At 35.1% G+C, this 18,562-nt stretch overlaps 1 protein-coding gene across 2 annotated transcripts in view; it reads right to left on the reverse strand.

Moving 5' to 3' along the window:
- Positions 1-18,562, reverse strand: part of LOC116171531 — a 128,861-nt gene that overhangs the window by 60,186 nt on the left and 50,113 nt on the right. The window lies entirely within an intron of this gene.

The raw sequence follows: 18,562 nt of genomic DNA on the forward strand, positions 1-18,562 counted from the left end.
TTGAACTTTTATGAAACTATTGAAACTTTGTTTAGAGTTCATTAAAGAAAATTTACAAATTCAGGAGACCATTGTAATTATTTTTAAGGTACATTGTACATGAAAATTTATCCTACATATTTATATTTTGTTACTTGAAATTTAAGTTAGGGACATTTCACAGAAAACGTGACCACGTAAATTGTTGTGGTTAATTTGGAGTTATTAGCGAAAAATGTTTGGATATTTAAACAACGGGATTTATGTTTGAACCTAAAACAGTACATATCTCAAGAAGGTAAGTCCACTACTGTTAGCAGATTTATCTCGTTAAAATGCGATAACTACAAGATGTTTTAGATGACAAAGAGCAATAATTGTAATTGCTGGCAGCAACAGTATCCATGGCACATGAGCACTGTTACCCCAACTCGATGTATTGTACCTAACGTGCGAGTAAAAGTTCGAAAAGTAAATTGTTAGCAGTGTAGATTTATTGCACAATTTTAAAAAAACGTCGTGGGAGTTTAAAAGTTAAATCTCGGGTTAATATAACAGCGATTTTAGTTGTTTTGAAGCATTTTAAATGTTGAAAAAATGTGTTCACCCACAATAATTTTTCTGAAATTATGTACTAAGTTAGAGAAACAGCATAAAAAAGTATATATCGTAATTTACCGTTTTTACTGGGAAAAGGGAACTTCTTCGCTCCACTAATTTTTTCGGGAAATGTCCTCTTTCGTAACTTTATATAAAGTTAGTGAAACATCTTCCTAGAAGCGCAAATTCGCATTATCGCCTTTTACAGAAATTTGCCGTTTTTTTGTGTAAGTATATGTTTCGATAACTTTATATAAGATTAGCGTAATGACCATTATAAAAAAACTCATGGAACAACAAATTTTCTTTTTCTGTAAGTAATTAACGAAAAAAAAACGACAAATTATGATACAGTTGGCGATATATCTTTTTGAAGTCGTATTGCGAAAACATCAGGGCATCTAAATGTAGTTAATGGTAGTTTGCTTTATGCCTGTGGACTCCTTGTGATGTAAGCAATAAAACTTGAAGCTATAAAGTTTTTGAGAATTTAAGACTTAGTAGAAATCATGACCATTTAATTAAAGCGACCACATCTTTTGAAGGGGTCTCTTTGGATTTCAAAGGACCGTTTTAGGTGTCATCCAAGTGTGAAATTACAATTACGTCTGGAATTTACGGTAAGCACAACTTCCGGCGGCAATACTAAAAAACTTTTATGTTATTCCTAACGCTTAATCAATGGTAAGCCTGTTATACACAAAATAAACCGTAAAGACTGTAATTAAGTAACTGTTTGATAAACGATTAGGTACTAACAATTCGTTTTAAACAGTTGGACATGAATAACCGATTTTAGTAGTTTATTGACAAAGAAGATTCTGTGTAATATGAAAGGACCATAGTGTGATATATCACAAGTTTTACGGTTAATGGTGGAGACCGTGCTCTGCTAAACAGAGAGTGAGTAAAATTACCTTTCACCGATACGGAGACCGCCACTTTACCCTGCAATTGTTTTACCGCAAAAGGGCAACCGCGAATTTGTAAAAGTGATCAGAACAATTATGAGAGCGCTAGATTGGCCGATCTCACAGACCTCAACAGTTTCGTCCTGTTTTAAGAAAAGCAGAACACGTGACGAAAATACGGGAATTGTATTGGATAGCAGGGCACGTTTTCCACAAGAGTTGCGTTCAGGAAAAAGGGAGTCGTTTCGAATTTGGAATCTGGCGAGGTATTTAACGATAAACCTGGTGGGATAACGGGTTTCTTACTGAAATTTTTGAAAAGAACCTATGCCGGTCGGGCGCTCCTACCTTTTTCGATCGCGCATTGATTTGTTAGCCGAACTTTCGGTGCAAATTTACATACTGTGAGAGCAGGGATTAATAGATCGCGTAAAACTTTGATTAATTATTGTAACCGAAAGCCGTTATAACCACGGTTAGGTTTGATATTATGGATTCTACAGGCCACATTCTATAAGAAAAATTTTTTTCCGGGTGATCTGAGACAATTTTTTTTTTGAGGGTCTCAAAAAAAGGCAGTGTATAACCTTCCTTTTTTACCAAAAATCGACTGCACCAAAATTTCTGGGGAAAACACTTTTTCTTATTAATTTTGGTGCGTAGAATCCAAAACAATTCGTACTTTTTCGATCAGACTTCTCAATCAAAAGTTATAGACTAGAAACTAGGGAATGCAATACCGGGATTGCGGGATCCCGAAATACCGGGATCCCGCAGCATTTTTGCGAGATTAATCCCGCACATAAATGGAGCGGGATCCCGCGGGATTTACGGAACTGAGGAATTTGTCGACCAACGGGACGACTCTGTTTACTTTGTTAATGAAACTGATAACGGCGAATTATTTTTTAAATAATTTTTAAACTTTTTTCGTTAAAAATGTACTATGATTTTTGAGGCACTTTAGAAGACTTTTTGTGCTTTACAGGTAAGGTTTTTTTGAGTTCTAAGTTAGGCCGAAGGTACTTTTTTGTTAAATATTGTGATAATTAGCGACTTATTTTAATACAGAAGTTAACCGCACAGAATTGCTTATTTGCCAATGTATTTAAAGTTTTGCGAGATCCCGCAAATACCGGGATCCCGCAGGATGAACATCTAACAATCCCGCAAATACCGGGATTGAGATTTTGCTGCGGGATTGCATCCCCTAGTACTGATTATTGATGTTTTAGCTGCATAATCGAAGTCAAATTTTTCTCCCATTGTTGCACCCTAGAATTGGCGTTCATAATGTAAGTATGTTACAATTTAATCTTATCCGAAATAAATGGTATCAATTTAATGAAATGGGAATAAGTCAGAAACTGTTAAAGATAGCTATAGGAACTTGTAATATCAAAATATGCCAATTTCAATTCTCTATCTAATGCAATAGTAAGAAAACGGCCATTTCATTAAAAAAGTGAGTTTTTGTAGTCTTTGAAATTTCTTAAATTTGGATCGCCATAAGTGCGGTCGTACGCAACTTATTTTTTTATTTTTGAGTGGGCGGGGTCTCATTCAATGTTGCTCTACCAACCCAACCCATTACCTATACATTTACATTCATGCCCGAACCCGGATTCGAATCGGGGATCCTTAGCACCACAGTCCAGCTTTAACTGTACTGCGCCAGACGGGCCGGCATTTAAGTACACTAAATGAAAGCCCTATTCTTTCTCTGTACACTGGTAAAAATGGGTTACCATAACTACAACCGTTTTCAAGTTATCAATTATCAAAGTATCGTCTACATCCGCCATTTTTTTTCTTAAAGTGGAAATAGCTTAAAAACCATAATTTTTAGATATCGACATGTATGTATAACAAGAACTGAAATTTCACGTAGAATCCAAAAATGTAGGTAGGTAATACAGAATACGGGTTGCTATTTAAAATAAAAATTTAATATTCCGATATTTCCGGAAGCGGGACCATTTTGAAAATATTTTACATCGATTCGGGCTTCAGAGTAACTCTACAAATTTTCAAAAGTCTACCTATTTCCCTTTCCTAGAAACGTTTAACTGAAGCTCCCAAAAACACCCTGTATATACCATATCCATATGACGCTACATGTAACAAGCCTATTGAAAATGGGGTGTTCTGCACTTTTTTAGATCCAGTTTAGGGGTTTATTCATTGTTTAAATTATGGGCAAAATAACGTTTTCTAGAGATAACCTACACATTACGTTTGACGTTAGTGATACATCACAGGGCTGATTATCGACTAACTTAGATTCAGAAAAGCATTTTTAAATATATTTCATTTTAGCGAAATGATGAAATCTTTTCGTAAAAAGGTGGAGTGAAAAACAAAAATTGAAAGAAAATGTCCACAATCTGTGAAAGGATCACGCCCTTGGATATATTCAAATCCATAGGTCCCATATAGACATGGTATAAATTTCTGACAACGCGACTCTTTATTGCACTACAATTAATTTCAAAACCATTCTTTCCAAATGTTCTGGATGAATTATGTCAAATAAAAGCAATGCCCTATCTATGTGAACCAGGATTTTCCTCCAGAGGTTGTGTTGTTTTAGTAGGTGTGTGTGTTAGTCATTAATCTTTAGATCCTAAATAGTTTCTTTTGAATAAGTCTTTAGTATAATCATTTTATATGATTTTAGAAATTTCATTTAAAGCGTTTTTATTTCTCCCTTATTAAGTGAACGCGCCCCTTCCCCAGAGCCGCTGATTTATCCCAAACGTAACTTAGTTTTTGATTGTGTTAACCGAAAATTACATTTTCGCTACCGAAACGCGTACGCCTAATAAATTTCTATTGATTTTTTGTATTCCCTTCGCCAATTTTAAGTATATCTTTTTTAAATAAAAACCAGTTATTTTCTTTCAATCAATTGATTCAGCATTGGAAAGTAACGACAATTTATAATTTCATCCATATATCTAAGACGAACGGTATTTATATAGAAAGTGGAACGAATTGGAAATTTTCCATTATAAATTATTAGTCGATCAAGATACAAAATGTCATTGTGTCTATAAAATCAAAACCAATTTTAACGCTTAAGCGTGGCTTTCTACCAACCGTATTCAAGGAAATATTGATCCAAAAATTCTAATAATGAAAGGGGAGAAGAAACGTGAATCAAATCTGAAAGGCAAAATTAATTTTCGGCCGTCTTGTGATTTTTACTGATAATTTTAATTACTAGCGCAGTTGAAAGCAGAACCATTCATGAAACTGATTGTTTATATATTTCTTAGAGAACGAATTTCGTATACTTAAACTGTAAATCTCAGTATCAGACCTACTGTCCTTAATAGTGAAAATATCCGTCATCATCACTCAAGACGAAGAACTTAGACGACTCGTTGTGGATTGGATTAGGATCGATTCCGACCAAAATTCTTTCAAACGCAAATTTTCATGATGCATTTTTTAAATCTACAGATCAGCCTCATTCGAAAATACATTTATTAGTATACATCTACCCACTCCAAGTTTGGTATAAATGAGATATATATTGCAAAAGTATCGAGCAGGAGTTTAATCGCTACCACAGTTGACCATAACTAACCCTTTTCTCGACACAAAAAATAAGCCTTTTCGTAGGCGTTCGCTGTGAAACGTCAAGATTGTCAACATAGTTAAAAAAAAAAATTACTTCAACAGAGAAAAAGATGTAAAACAAATATCGATCTAAATTTTTCTATAAATAATAAATCCTGATCGGATCCGGGTGGGAATATCGTTTCCTACAAGATCCGGGTTTAGCTCCATATTAACATCCGCCTTGTTTCACGATTTTAATATGCACTGCCTCAACTTTCAATATCTGTACTAAGCGCGAATATCGTTATCGAATTGGCGGCAATTCATAAAAGCAGCTGATTTTATTATTTGTAACGAAATTCCGAAATTTGCGTTAGCGTCACGGATACAATTTCGAGAGATGAGCACCAACTAAATAAAACTTTGCTATTTACATAAAGCTGCTTGTATTTTTTCTTAACGACGCCAGAAATTTGAATTTATAAGTTTAGTGTACCTAATTAATATGAATATTGTAAGGGTAGTATAGGACTATAAGCGCCTTTTAAAAAAGCTTATCCTTCTTGAAACATAAATCAGGGTTTTCTCAGCGCAAGGATGAATGAACGAGGATATGGCCTGGTCCTGCACCCAGTTTCGTGTCGAGATCGATCTTTGCGCACAGCTGGCGTTAGGGCGGCTCCCCCGGCAGCGCGCCCTCGTAACAACCCACCAAACTCAAACGATTGCCCCGTATCACAGTAACCAGAATTCAGGGCACCCTGTAACGTTTTTGATCGTTAAGGTGCTGCCCGTTTTTAAATTTTGTCTCATAATTTGCATTCTGACTATTTACAAAACGTAGCCTCCCCCGTTCGAAGATGAGCGGTATATCCATCAACGTCGTGTTAGTAAACCACCCCCTATTTAATGCAATTACGCCAGATCTCGTGTACGATAAACAAAACCTGACCGTGTCAAGGTCACCATTTTTATTATACACCCTTTCTGAAATTGTCGAATACATCAAACCAACCCTCATTTTCATGCCCATGTATTTTTTTCTCGCGCCTCGCGCTTTTCTGAAAATGCCTAATTATGCGTGAAGGGTATCTAAGTCTAATCCAATCAACGTAATTGAAAGCTATTGTCAAATAAATAATTATGCGAGCATTCGAATGAAATGCGTCAGAAACATTCCCGAAATGCTAACGACGTTACGATGGCTTCGCGTACGAAACATGGCAGAAACTCATTATCGCCACCTTAATACCGGTACTTTAATCGCCTTCGTCAAATGACGTTGATTGTATTATAACGAACTTTAACAAGTTGTTAACGATTCTACCTAACGCACAGCTGCATTGTAGCGCCCTTTGTTATCCCTCGAACTTTTAAAAGTGTCGCGCTGGTCGAATTTTTGTAGAAAAATCTAATTTTTTTAACCTTTCCTTTGATCAACAGAAAGCTTTGAAAAGACTTACCGTTCCCGTTTAAAGCCCTTTATCAATTCACCGACCTTTCCTCTAAGAATTTCCGCGTTCGATGCAAACCTTAATGTCCCGCATGCTCATTAACATTCCGTTATGTACGTTCGTGTTCTACGTGAAGGGTTTTTCGTTAAAGTTGAAGAACTTTGAATTATATCGCAAGATAGCAAAATTGGATTCTAGCCAATTTGGTGTAGTTGTTATTGATAATGGATGTCCCATAACTGAAAAGTGACGATTACCAAAAAATCTCATGGGGAATATTTTATGGGTACAAGCGATATATGTACCTATACTCATCCATTATAAACGTTTAATTTCGATCGTTAGTATATTCCGTTCGTATAAGCTTTCCCTTAATTTGTATTGTTATTAAACGCTTCCCTTCTGTCTCCGTATATCCTTAATATTTCCCATTCCGATATTCTTCTTACTTCCTCCTTACATCACTTTGTAATAAGCTCATTTTAGCATTTAAACAGTGATGCAAAAACTGTAGATTTTAAAACGGAGCACCGATGTAATATGTTAGTGTTAGCAATATAACGTCCAAAAACGTAAACCGCGAATTTGCAGTTATTTTCGGACAAATTCTCTTATCCCAACAAATTAGGCGGTAAAAAGGAAAATTATGATGTTCCTACACCTTTTCGAAGGTGTTTTTCTAACGTCATATACATTGAATAACGTAACCAATAGATCCGAGATGGGAATTACCTTAGACCAGTCTCGAGCATTCTGCCGGCTACTCCGAATTAGGTTTTCCTGCAGTTTTTCTAATTCGTAAGGTAAATACCGGAGTAGTATAGAACAACTTAAGACCTTCTGCAGAGGCACCTCTAAAAAGCATTATATAGGTCACTCTGTAATTGGGCGGCAAGCCTGTTGAGGCCCCAGAACAAGAGAGCGATAATAAATAAATAAATAAATAATAGAACACAAAATTCGGTATATCTTCTATGTAGTCCATTTTTTCAAGGCGCTCATCCATTATACACATTATTCAGTTTTGATTAATGCTGCATTAGTCCCCACTTTACCAAGAGAATCATCAAGTCTTGAAAAGCTCTCATTCGGTAGTTTCATTTCTAGTCATTATGCACAGGAGTTTGGATGTCATTCAGTGTTACCCAAATATCCTTTATACCACGATGAAAAATTTGCTCTTTGCTTGAATGAGCAGACGACGTTTGATAGGGGTGTTCTATATTTTAGTCTCAATGTTCTATGTTTGCGAACTTTCTTCAGCTTTACGAAGAAAACGCGAATATTATATTTAACTATTCATATCACTCAACATTTGAGTATAGCGCGTACCCCATCCTATAATATTTTTTATATCTTACCTAACCTATCATAGCACATTTTATATCTGTGATACGCGGGCATAAAGTACCACTTTATGCCCTAGGGCATTAAGTATTACCATAGTAACTCATTTATACTTAATGACAAAACAAACAATATTTGCAGGTCATTGAAAATTAGAAACGTCAATTATTAATTGTCAGTATCTACTAAATCACAAGATTGGCCTTATTTCGTATAGTTTCTGGAACTCCTTCCTCATTCAGGATGAATTGAATTATTTAAAATTACGTTTGACGTTTGGATGGTTTCAATCACATTAACAAATTCGAACCACGCATACTCGATCAAACATAATGAATTATTTTGTAAACGAATTTTGACGAAGAAAACTATTTGTAAAACATAAAATTGTGTATGTACCACGGGCATAAACTGATGTTTATACTCTCGGGCGACTAAAAAGCTCTCGGGCCATAGGCCCTCGAGGTTTTTAACTCGTCGCCCTCGAGAATATAAACATCGCTATTATGCCCTTAATACATAAATAACTATAATGCGTTTTCAAAATCTACAAAAACTAAGACAATCATTTGAAGAAAATCGATACTCGAAAATTGTAAATTTGAAGGTGTGGAAACACACAAATCGTTGAGAGTAAATTTTGACCAAAAAGTTTGGAAGCCAGAGTTGAACTTCAAGTACCTATGGAGTTTTGGCGCATAATAGCCTAAAAGCTTCAAATTGTACACTTTGAAACTGGGAACTTGTAAACTTCTGCTTGTGATTTTTGGGCCCAAATTGCGTTCACATTTTAAATAGAAAAAGGTTTTATATTTCAAACTCTCTGTCAACACTCAGCTGGAAACATTAGCCGTCAAGTTTAAAGCATAAATTTTAAATGTTCAATTTCAAAATTCAAGGTACGGATACCGTTGGCGCAACTAGACACCGTTTTACCGTCGCGTCGTTTGTTTTTGATGGTACGGTGCGTGGGGTGGTAGGTTGTTCGCTTATTGAAATTCAACATACAGGTCCTAAAATTCAAGAGGACATAATCTCATTAATTCTCTGTTTTGGATAACATAAAATCGTTGTTGGAGCGGAAAAAATGTATCGGATGTTGTGGGTAGCAGAAGATCAAAGACATTTACAGATGATTCTGTGGCGGTTTTCACCTGATGCAGAATTACAAACATATCAGTTAAATACAGTCACTTACGGAACCACTTCCGCTCCGTATTTAGCATTCAGATGTCTAAATGAGCTTGGAATTATACATTCCAGTATAGTCGTCCTAAGGCTTCAAATGTGGCGAAAGTGTCTCCGAAGTGTTAGAATTGGTCAATGCTGTTTCAGATATTTTCCTGTCTGCTAAGTTAAGTTTAAGAAAGTGGGTTTCAAATTCTGTCTAGGTTTTAAATGCATTTAAAGATAAAACGCGAGGAATGTTTTTTGGTATGAAATCGGATTCAAAGTTGTTAGGTGTACATTGGTTAAGTGACAATGACACCCTTAATTTTAAAATTCAATTAAACGATAAATTTGAGAAAAATACGAAGCGTGCAATTCTATCCCGTATTGCACAAGTATTTGATCCTTTGGGATTATTAGTACCAGTTATTATACTGATGAAAATATTACTCCAAGAGATTTGGACATTAAAGTTGAATTGGGACGATGAACTCTAAATGGAATAAACTTAAAAAAGACATTATGGTATTAAATGAGGTTAAGATTCCCCGCTGGGTTCTTACTGATAATGTTAAAATGACGGAATTGCACGGTTTTGCAGATGCTAGTGAAATTGCGTATGGTGCAAATATTTACATTTGTACCATATCAGAATCAGGTATAATTAGAGTGAATTTACTAAGTGGATTGATAAAGACACTAAACCTTCCCCATACTTCTTTTAATTATTTCCGGTATTAGAATAAAGGCATTAGGTGACAGCGACTATAGTTTCGACCCGAAGGTCATTATCAAGCTGAAATATTATAATTTGAAACAATGACTAACCTTAGGTGACCTACCTTAAGTTTAAGAGAACATATTATAAAGGTGGTTGAAAATTACATTTTAAAAGGTACATTTGGTTATCAATATGCTGTAAAACGTGTTAAAAACGAGACTAGAATATAGTTATACTAACGGGAAAAAATTACTAATAGAAGATGGATAGCTACCAATTAGAGTGAATTTGTTGTGTGCAAAATCACGTGTAGCTCCACTCAAGACAACGACTATTCCGAGGATGGAATTGTCTGCGGCTCTTTTATTAGCTGAATTATATAAACTAGTTTGCACTTCTATGACAATTAAATTTAACGCTGTATATCTTTAATCTGATTCAACCATAACGTTGCACTGGTTGAACACACCACCAAGTCTTCTACAAATGTTTGTTGCAAATCAAGTTGCAAAAATACAAAATTTGACAGAGATATCAGATTGAAAGCATATTCGCACATCGGATAATCCTTCAGACGTAATTTCTCGAGGACTGAACCCATCGCAATTAGATTGCAAGTTTTGGTGGCATGGGCCATCCTGGTTGCAAGAACATGAAAGGGAATGGCCTGTCTCCTTTTTGGAATTTAATAGAAATCCTCCAGAAATGAAAAAGGTGGTTTGTTTTGTAAAAAACAACGTTTCAAAAGGTGTAATTACTTTAACAGATTATTCTTCTTATTTTAAACTTGTTAGGTCTATGGCATTTGTTTTGAGATTTATACATAACTGTAAAAAGCGATATGATCGAAAAATAAATTGTTTATTACCTGAAGAAATAAAACTTTCTCCTTTTGTGGATAATATTATTCGAGTAGGTGGTCGCCTCAATTCTACCGTATACTCATTTATGAAAAGACATCCTGCTCTGTTAAATAGTAAACATCATTTCATAAAATTGATATTTCGGCATTATCACCAAAAATACTTCCATTTATGTCCAACAGCATTGTTGGCATATCTTAGAGAGAAACATTGGCCTATTGCAGGTCGTTTTTTAGCAAAAAAAAACCGTACACGACTGTGTTCAATGTTTTAACTTTGACAAAGTTATTGATTAATGAGTCACATGAAATTCAGAATGATTTATCAAAATGCGGTATTACACGGCATTTTATACCACTGTATTCACCGCATTTTGGGGGAATATGGGAACGAAGTATACGATCTATCAAAAATCATTTAAAACGATCTTTTGCTGACACAAGGTTTACGTTTGAGGAATTGAGTACTGCTTTAATTCAGATTGCAGGTATATTGAATTCGAGACCTTTGTGTTATTTACCAAATGATCCTAATGACTTGGAACCTCTTACACCATCTCATTTTCTGATGGGTAGAAAGATGAATATGGTGCCTCAAGTGGACCTGACGAGTACTCCGCTTAATAGACTAAGAACCTATCAATCAATCCAGTTAATGTTGCAACTGTTTTGGAAGCGCTGGACGAAAGAGTATTTATGCGAATTGCAAGAACGTCATAAATGGACCAATTCAAAGGGCGAATTATTAATGGATATGATAGTAATTATTAAAGATGACAAATTACCGATATGTCAATGGAAAGTGGGACGGATAATAAAATTACATCCCGGACGAGACAATGGGCCGTATGAATAAAAGTAAGCAAATGCTTATACTTGCAAAATTCAAAGTAAATACTCGTAAGTGCTCCTTCGCAGCGCTTCTAAGCAGAAGGACAGTGAATTGTGTCCATTACCCATGAGTACTTAGTTGACAGTATTGTCTTTCAAGGGGGGCGGAATGTTGCAATTATTGTGTTTAAATACATTTAAAATTATTAATACTCAAATTATATGAAATAAAAACAATTATGATAGAATTGTCAATAAAAAAAGTTGCACTGACAAAATTCAGTACCCATATCAACAGCTTTACATCCAGCCTCGAATTGTTACTTGCTGTATATTGTGGAGGCAATGTTGAATGGGTGTTTTGCGTTGTGCTACAGTTACTCCCTTTTCTCCAGATTTCCCCGATATTTACCCTCTATGAACAAATCATTCGGAGTTTTCTTCAGCTCCGTTCTTTCAGTTTCAGTGAACTATTAAGTTTAAGTGAAGAAACTGACACTTCAGACAGCATAAAACTTGTTGGTTTCCGTAAAGTTTGAATTACGGAAACATACAAGCTTCATATTCGAAAGATGCAGCATCCTGCGTGTATAAACGTACTTATTTCATTATTATATTAGTATATTTAAATATATTTAAACATAAATGCTCTTATACTCCAAGCTTCGATATATTCACTTTTTACTTTTTAAGCACGGTGTAAGAGAGTAAAGCAATCAGTTTTAAACGTAAAGATCCAGATTTGAATTTAAATATGCTGAACTAAACCCAAAAATTCAAACTTCAAGTTTCAAATTTTAAGTGCTGTTGGTGATATCAAACTGCAAACGTCGTGTCACTTCAATTTTGAACAACCAATCTACTCCCTTGAGCTTGATTTCTCAACTAAGAATCAAGCTTCAAGTAGTCAAGGCTACTTTAGAGAATATCCAAATGGTTGAAGCATTCGTGTCACAATTGAGTTTGAAAATGGACCCGGAGGGAGATATTCAAGATTGCGTCTTATATGAAGGTTTTTGAACCACCCTGGCCTTTCCTCCGTCTAAAATGCCCGATTTTTACAGTTCAAGGGTCTGGACCTACGTTTTTGGGCTCAAGGATCACGATGGAATAAGACTGCAAGTGAAAAACCGTAATTTCTCCTATTTGGATCAAAATGGTGCTAAAAATTCTGTACCTTTTTCAGAATGTCCCGAATTTGAAGATTCTGGTAGGCGGATATAAGTTTGTGGGGTCAAGGAACACAATGGAATGGAAAAAATGAGGATCGGATATGGTAGAAATGTGATTTCTCAAACTTCGGCCGAAATGGTGCCAAATATTTGAATTGTTCTAACTTTTCCCCGAAAACACTTACATTCAACTTTCTTTTATGTTGGCATAGGTTTTCGGAGTCAAGGAACACAAATAGATGGGTCAAATATGTGACCGGAAGTGTAATCATACTTGGAGTCCTTTAGTCCTTACCAACCGCAACTTCTCTGCTTTATCGTTTTGACTGAGAACGCATTTAGTTTTATCAAACTTGCTTGTGCTTGATCTTGTAATGTAGTTTTCTGGAATAGGGCATGATTTTGGAACGTCTTTAAGAGCTTGAATGTTCGTATTTGAAGTGAATTGAAGTTCATAGTACAGGAATGTTACTTCAAAAAGAACTATCACTTAAAAAGATTAAGAAAATCTGACGATTGATATTGGTTCCTCAGACAGTGCTTCTAACAGGAAACAAAGTCCCCAAAAACCCTTGCTATTGAAAATTTACAGGATCCAATTGAAATATGACAATTTTAGTATTACAGTTTGAAAAGTCGCACTAGTGATCCCGGCTCTCAGTCTTACTAAGATAATGAAAACATGACTGTTCGAACGAAAATAGGATAAAAACATTGAACTGTATACCAAATGATCCAAAATGACTGCGGACAGTTTGATTTCCCACAAAACTGATCAGTTATAAAGTTGCTAACATGTCAAATGTCATTTATTTAAAAGCAGTGGTGGATCAATTTAATGGATCACTAAACAATAATCGCAATTAATAATTAAAAAAAAATTAATTTATCAAGCACAGTTGTACGTTCCTGTGCATGTTTTCAAATATTCATTCTCGCTCTGCTGGGAGTCACTGTCGGACTTGATAACTCATTAAAAATCTCCGTTTATACAGGAGTTTATTAAGGGGAAGGTGATAGAATAATGATTCTAGCTTAGGGTTTGAAAACGTAAGCTGCAGTTTGCGTGCGTTAAAATAAAAAATACCAGCCGGGAGAATTAATAAATTATTTCTACCAATACAAGTTTAGTGATGATGACAACTGGAGTAAATTTCGAGAAATTATTGAGAAAAAATTGAGGAAAGAAGAAAAATTTGCCGATTAAAGTGTATTGTGACCAACCCCTGAATATTGAAGACAGGGGATATTATTAATTCTGAGGAAATTTTGCGTTTTGGGAGATTGAGGGAATTTTGAACGAATATTCTCCCTCTTCTGACTTTTTTTTATTAACAAAAACCTGTTACGCACCATGTCACCTGACACCATTTTGTTTGAAAATTAATAAAAATTTGTGTTTTGGACGCCTGCAGCTATGTACGTGGTTTTTATCTTGGTTAAAGTAAAATGAGTTCTTATCTAAGCCAATGATTGTGTGGTTTGTATCTAGGGTGTCTCTCGATTTTTATTTTCTGTTTAATTCGCGGGGTCAATCAAGGTCAACTAAATTGATTTGCTGTTTCGCTCACGTAATCGAGGCTCTTTTCGGGGGCTTATTTATTATTCCTGGGAATGTTGAATAATTTTTTTGTCTTAAGCTGAATGCCATATTGCAAACCTACTCTATTCTTAAAAAATGACAAATTATTCATTTCAAATTGACCAAAGAAGCAAATTCTTAAGTGAATATTACTTCTATTGTAATGATGTGAAATTTATGTTGCAAAATATTTATGTACATTGATCCTAATTGTAGTTCATCTACATTAACTTACCTAGATACTTAGTATATTCGAACCGATTTAAGATAAGAATATTTCGTCAAAGCTACTCTTTCCTAGACGGAGTTGGCACCTCCGCAGACAAATTCGTATGTTACCATTACGATACATCTGTTACATTGAGCTGATAATTGTATTAACTTCTGCATAGCTACAATTAAACAAAATCGTAAAAGGGCAAATTCAAAGTTACCTACTAAAGTTTAATACGTGTACTTATTCGGAACATTTTTACAAATAAACTTTCAGATTTTTTATTAGGGCCAATTTCTGTACGAGATTTCAGGGATGAAATCTATAGACGAACAGAATTCACAGTGCGACCTATATTGTAGTTGTGTACGTACTTTATCGCTCTAGAAACACATTTTTCACATCGATTTGTAACCTTCTTATCCTATTGGACGTTCAGGAATCGGTGCACATTTTAAGCGCTTCGTTATCTTCGACTTCCAAGCTTATCACCGGTAGTCCAAACAGAAAGAACTTACATTGCAACAAATCCGAGATGCATGGGCGATTTCCATCCAAAACAATTTAATTTTTACCAAGACGTCACATCTGAAAGATTTTGCGTACATAAATGGTATAAATCGTTTAACACCTGTGCGGAAAAAGTCTCCAGTCCGCGGGGACAATCGCTGCGAAACCCCCAAAGGACGAGGTTTTCGCGTTTCGATCCTCCGAAAGCAGGCGCTAGCAGATCAATAATACCTTAGTTTTTTATATGTCTAGGGATGTTGCGGCAATGAAAGTTCATCTCTCTACTCCAAATCTTTCTGGAGTTCCTTGTTTAAATTAGTTCCGTTTACATTACACCCTGGTTTAAATTATTGTGTACCTATCCCATATTTCTGAAAGTTTGTGTTTTTAATTTTACATTTGTAACCGATGGTATTTCGTCACTTGTTTGGGCATGTTTCTATGATTCCTGAGAAAACTGCTGCGATGGATATTGGACAGTAATTTTAGAGGTGATCCAAGGCCTGTGGTTTTTTTCAGCGCCTGTTGTACAATTCACTTTTTTAAGCGGAAAGGCAGTATGCAATTGAAAATACTGAAAACTTGAAAATACAGAAAATACTGCCAAACAGCATATTTGTTATAAATAATTTAAAAAATATATCGGATAAATGAATACATAAGATACATGCAGGGTGGATATATGGATGGTCAAGAGAGGCATATCTTTTTAAATAGCGACCACCATTGTTTATTACGTGTTCTTAAAGTACGCACCTTTTATGCTGTTATATCGAAAAAGTGTAGTCTTTTATAATAATGAAAACTAGTAGTTGGCATTCAAAAGATATGCCTTCCTTGACCAAGCAGAAGTACGGCCACAATATTAAAGTGCGTACTTTTTATAATTTTGAATACCACATAAAAAATGTTGTTTTGAAGATATATTCAGGGTTCCAGGCAAATATTACAAATATTTTCCTCCTGCAGCGTACGGGGCTCATTGACTGAATATGGGAATAACATTACCCACATTTTCGATTTGAATTAGAATTACCTAACTTAGTTTAGTTATTACCATCTTTCGCAAATTGTTTAGTACAAAATGTAAACTGTTTTAGAAATTAAATGGCGCCTTCTTTTATGCTTCTCAAACCATGTGTTCTTAACCGAGGTCTTAACAAACAAATCATTTTCTTTGCAGACTCAATCAGCTTATCTTTCATACCTATCTCTGAGTCTGTATTTTCCAACCACTCCCGTAACTTCCTCCTTTCCCACACTGGCATTCCAATCTCTCAGGACAATCTCACAGCATCTCTGTCCTTCTTTACTAATTATTCCTCTAATTCTTTCGTACAGTTTTCCTATTTCTTTATCGTCATGATATTGTACCTACTTTCATTGCTCTGATTCTATCACAGTCGTTTATTCCTACGATAACGCTTTACTGTCCTTTCTTATTAACCATAAATTCCACTCAGTTTCTTCCTTTTTTATCTCCACTATAATAGAAGATGAAATGTTCTCCTTTTTCTACTCCAAAGTCCACACCCATCTCTTCTCACTTCTCTGGCACTAGGGAATGCAATCCAAAATTTTAAATAAATTGGCATGAATAACCAATTTTGTACGGTTAACTTCTGTATTAAAATAAATCGCAATTATCACAATATTCAACAAAAAAAGTACCTTCAGCCTGACTTAGAACTCAAAAAAATCACCTGTAAAGCACAAAAAGGTGAACTTCTAAAGTGACTCAAAAATCATAGTACATTTTTAAGGAAAAAAATCTATCTGGCACCAATAAAGTCTATATTAATCCTTAGTATTTCTCTTTCTAAGTTCTCTAACTTTCGTCTTGAAGAAGGGTTCTAACATTCGACGTCGCGAATCTAATCCTATTTCTCTCTTTCTTCTTGGATACACAATTCGTATATTTCTCCCCCCGGAAACCCAATTGAGATACTTTACTTCTGGTATTAACTTTAATGTGCGAATTACCTTTTTTTTCATTTCCCATTTCTGCTAACGTCAATTTGGGATATCAACAGATCTTTAATGCAGTGGTTTCCCGTCGCTTTCTACATCTTATGTCGATGATTTTAGTCCTTTAGCCCTTATTTTTTAATTGTTTAAATAATGAGCACATTGTTCAAACAACGAAAACCTAACTTAGGTACAAATTAGCCATAGTTTCTGATGCAACTAATAAAGTTCCAATCGCGAAAAGTGGGAATGCTAGCTTGATTCAAGTGAGAACCCCCACTCTAAAAATCGGTTTTCCGGCGGAACTAAGCGGGTACAAATTCTAATTTTGTGGGTACAAATCAGTCTTTAATTAGGCGTAAATTATAGGCGTATTTTTATTTGATTTGGGCAAAGTGGGGGTGCTCACTTTATCGACCTTTAAAATTACCCTAAAATTAATAAGTAACAAACAATAAAATTAAATTTTTTGGGTATTCACTGTGAAGTTGAAATAGCCGCTCGTTAAACTGGAATAACTTCTAACATTGAAGCGCTTAAACTTTCAAAATTAGAAATTAGAAAACTAGCTTTAAAATATTCCCTGTATTTAAAAAACAAATTTGAAAAAGGCTTTCTAACGTCTTTATTATTTAATAGCATTAGCTAATCATAACATCGCGACCGTATATTATTTTCTTATACATCATCTCGTTTCTTTAGCATATCGTTTACCTCCGTTTTCCTTCCGAAAATGAATTTGATATTGCTTGATTTTGCTAGCGTTGGAAGAAATTAATCACAAACTACTAACAATTGGACGAGGTTTGAGCCTTTCAAGCGTTCAGGACATAAACAGTAAGAAGGGCGTTTATTCGCCAAAGAACCAATCTTATAGTGTCAAATTGTTTGCGAAGGTTGAACTTTATCGCTACTGGTATATGGTTATGCAATGAATTAGGAATTTATATCCCTATGAAATCCAAAGTTACGATCATTTCGCCTTTTCATATGCATTATTATGAGTACAGTTGCGTAATGATTTTGCATTACACTATGCCAGATTGTCAATAAACACGATTTCACAGTCCATTTCATGCTAGCATATGGCCAAGATAAGTAGTAATTAGAAGAAAAAAATCCTGAAACAGTGACTTTTAGTTAAAAAGCTCCGCTCGTTTCCGCTACTGAATTTGCGTAAGTATCAAAATCAACAGAGTTCTGCCAAAGAAATGCAAGTTAATTCCCTCAATGAATCCCCTTCTGGAACATAGTAGTTATAATATTAGTAGGTCTTGTTATGGCTTTAAGGTATTCGGCAAACACGGGTATAAGTATACTTTCGTTCGTCAAAGGGAAAGTGGAATAGCTGTCACTTTGTTGTTTCCTTGCTTCCTTGGGAGGAAAGAGGAAAATGGAAGTGCAGTACAAGATTTAGGGATCTATGTGTGATACTGAAATTCAGTGAGTGCATTCTGGGGATTATTGTGCTTACTTTGATAACTGCTGTTAAGTTCTACGAAAGATTGTTGTTTTCATATTTTGTTTATGTTGTTTGCTACATTTTTTTTTCGACTGCAACAACTCAAAATCTCAAGCTAGCACACGCAAGTTTCGGTAATGCTGTAAAGATTTGATTATGTGAGCCATTAGCAATAAAAGTGGCCACTCAAATTTTATGTTGGGAAGAAT

Source organism: Photinus pyralis, unplaced genomic scaffold (genome assembly GCF_008802855.1).
Source record: "Photinus pyralis isolate 1611_PpyrPB1 unplaced genomic scaffold, Ppyr1.3 Ppyr1.4_LG5, whole genome shotgun sequence".
NCBI lineage: Eukaryota > Metazoa > Arthropoda > Insecta > Coleoptera > Lampyridae > Photinus > Photinus pyralis.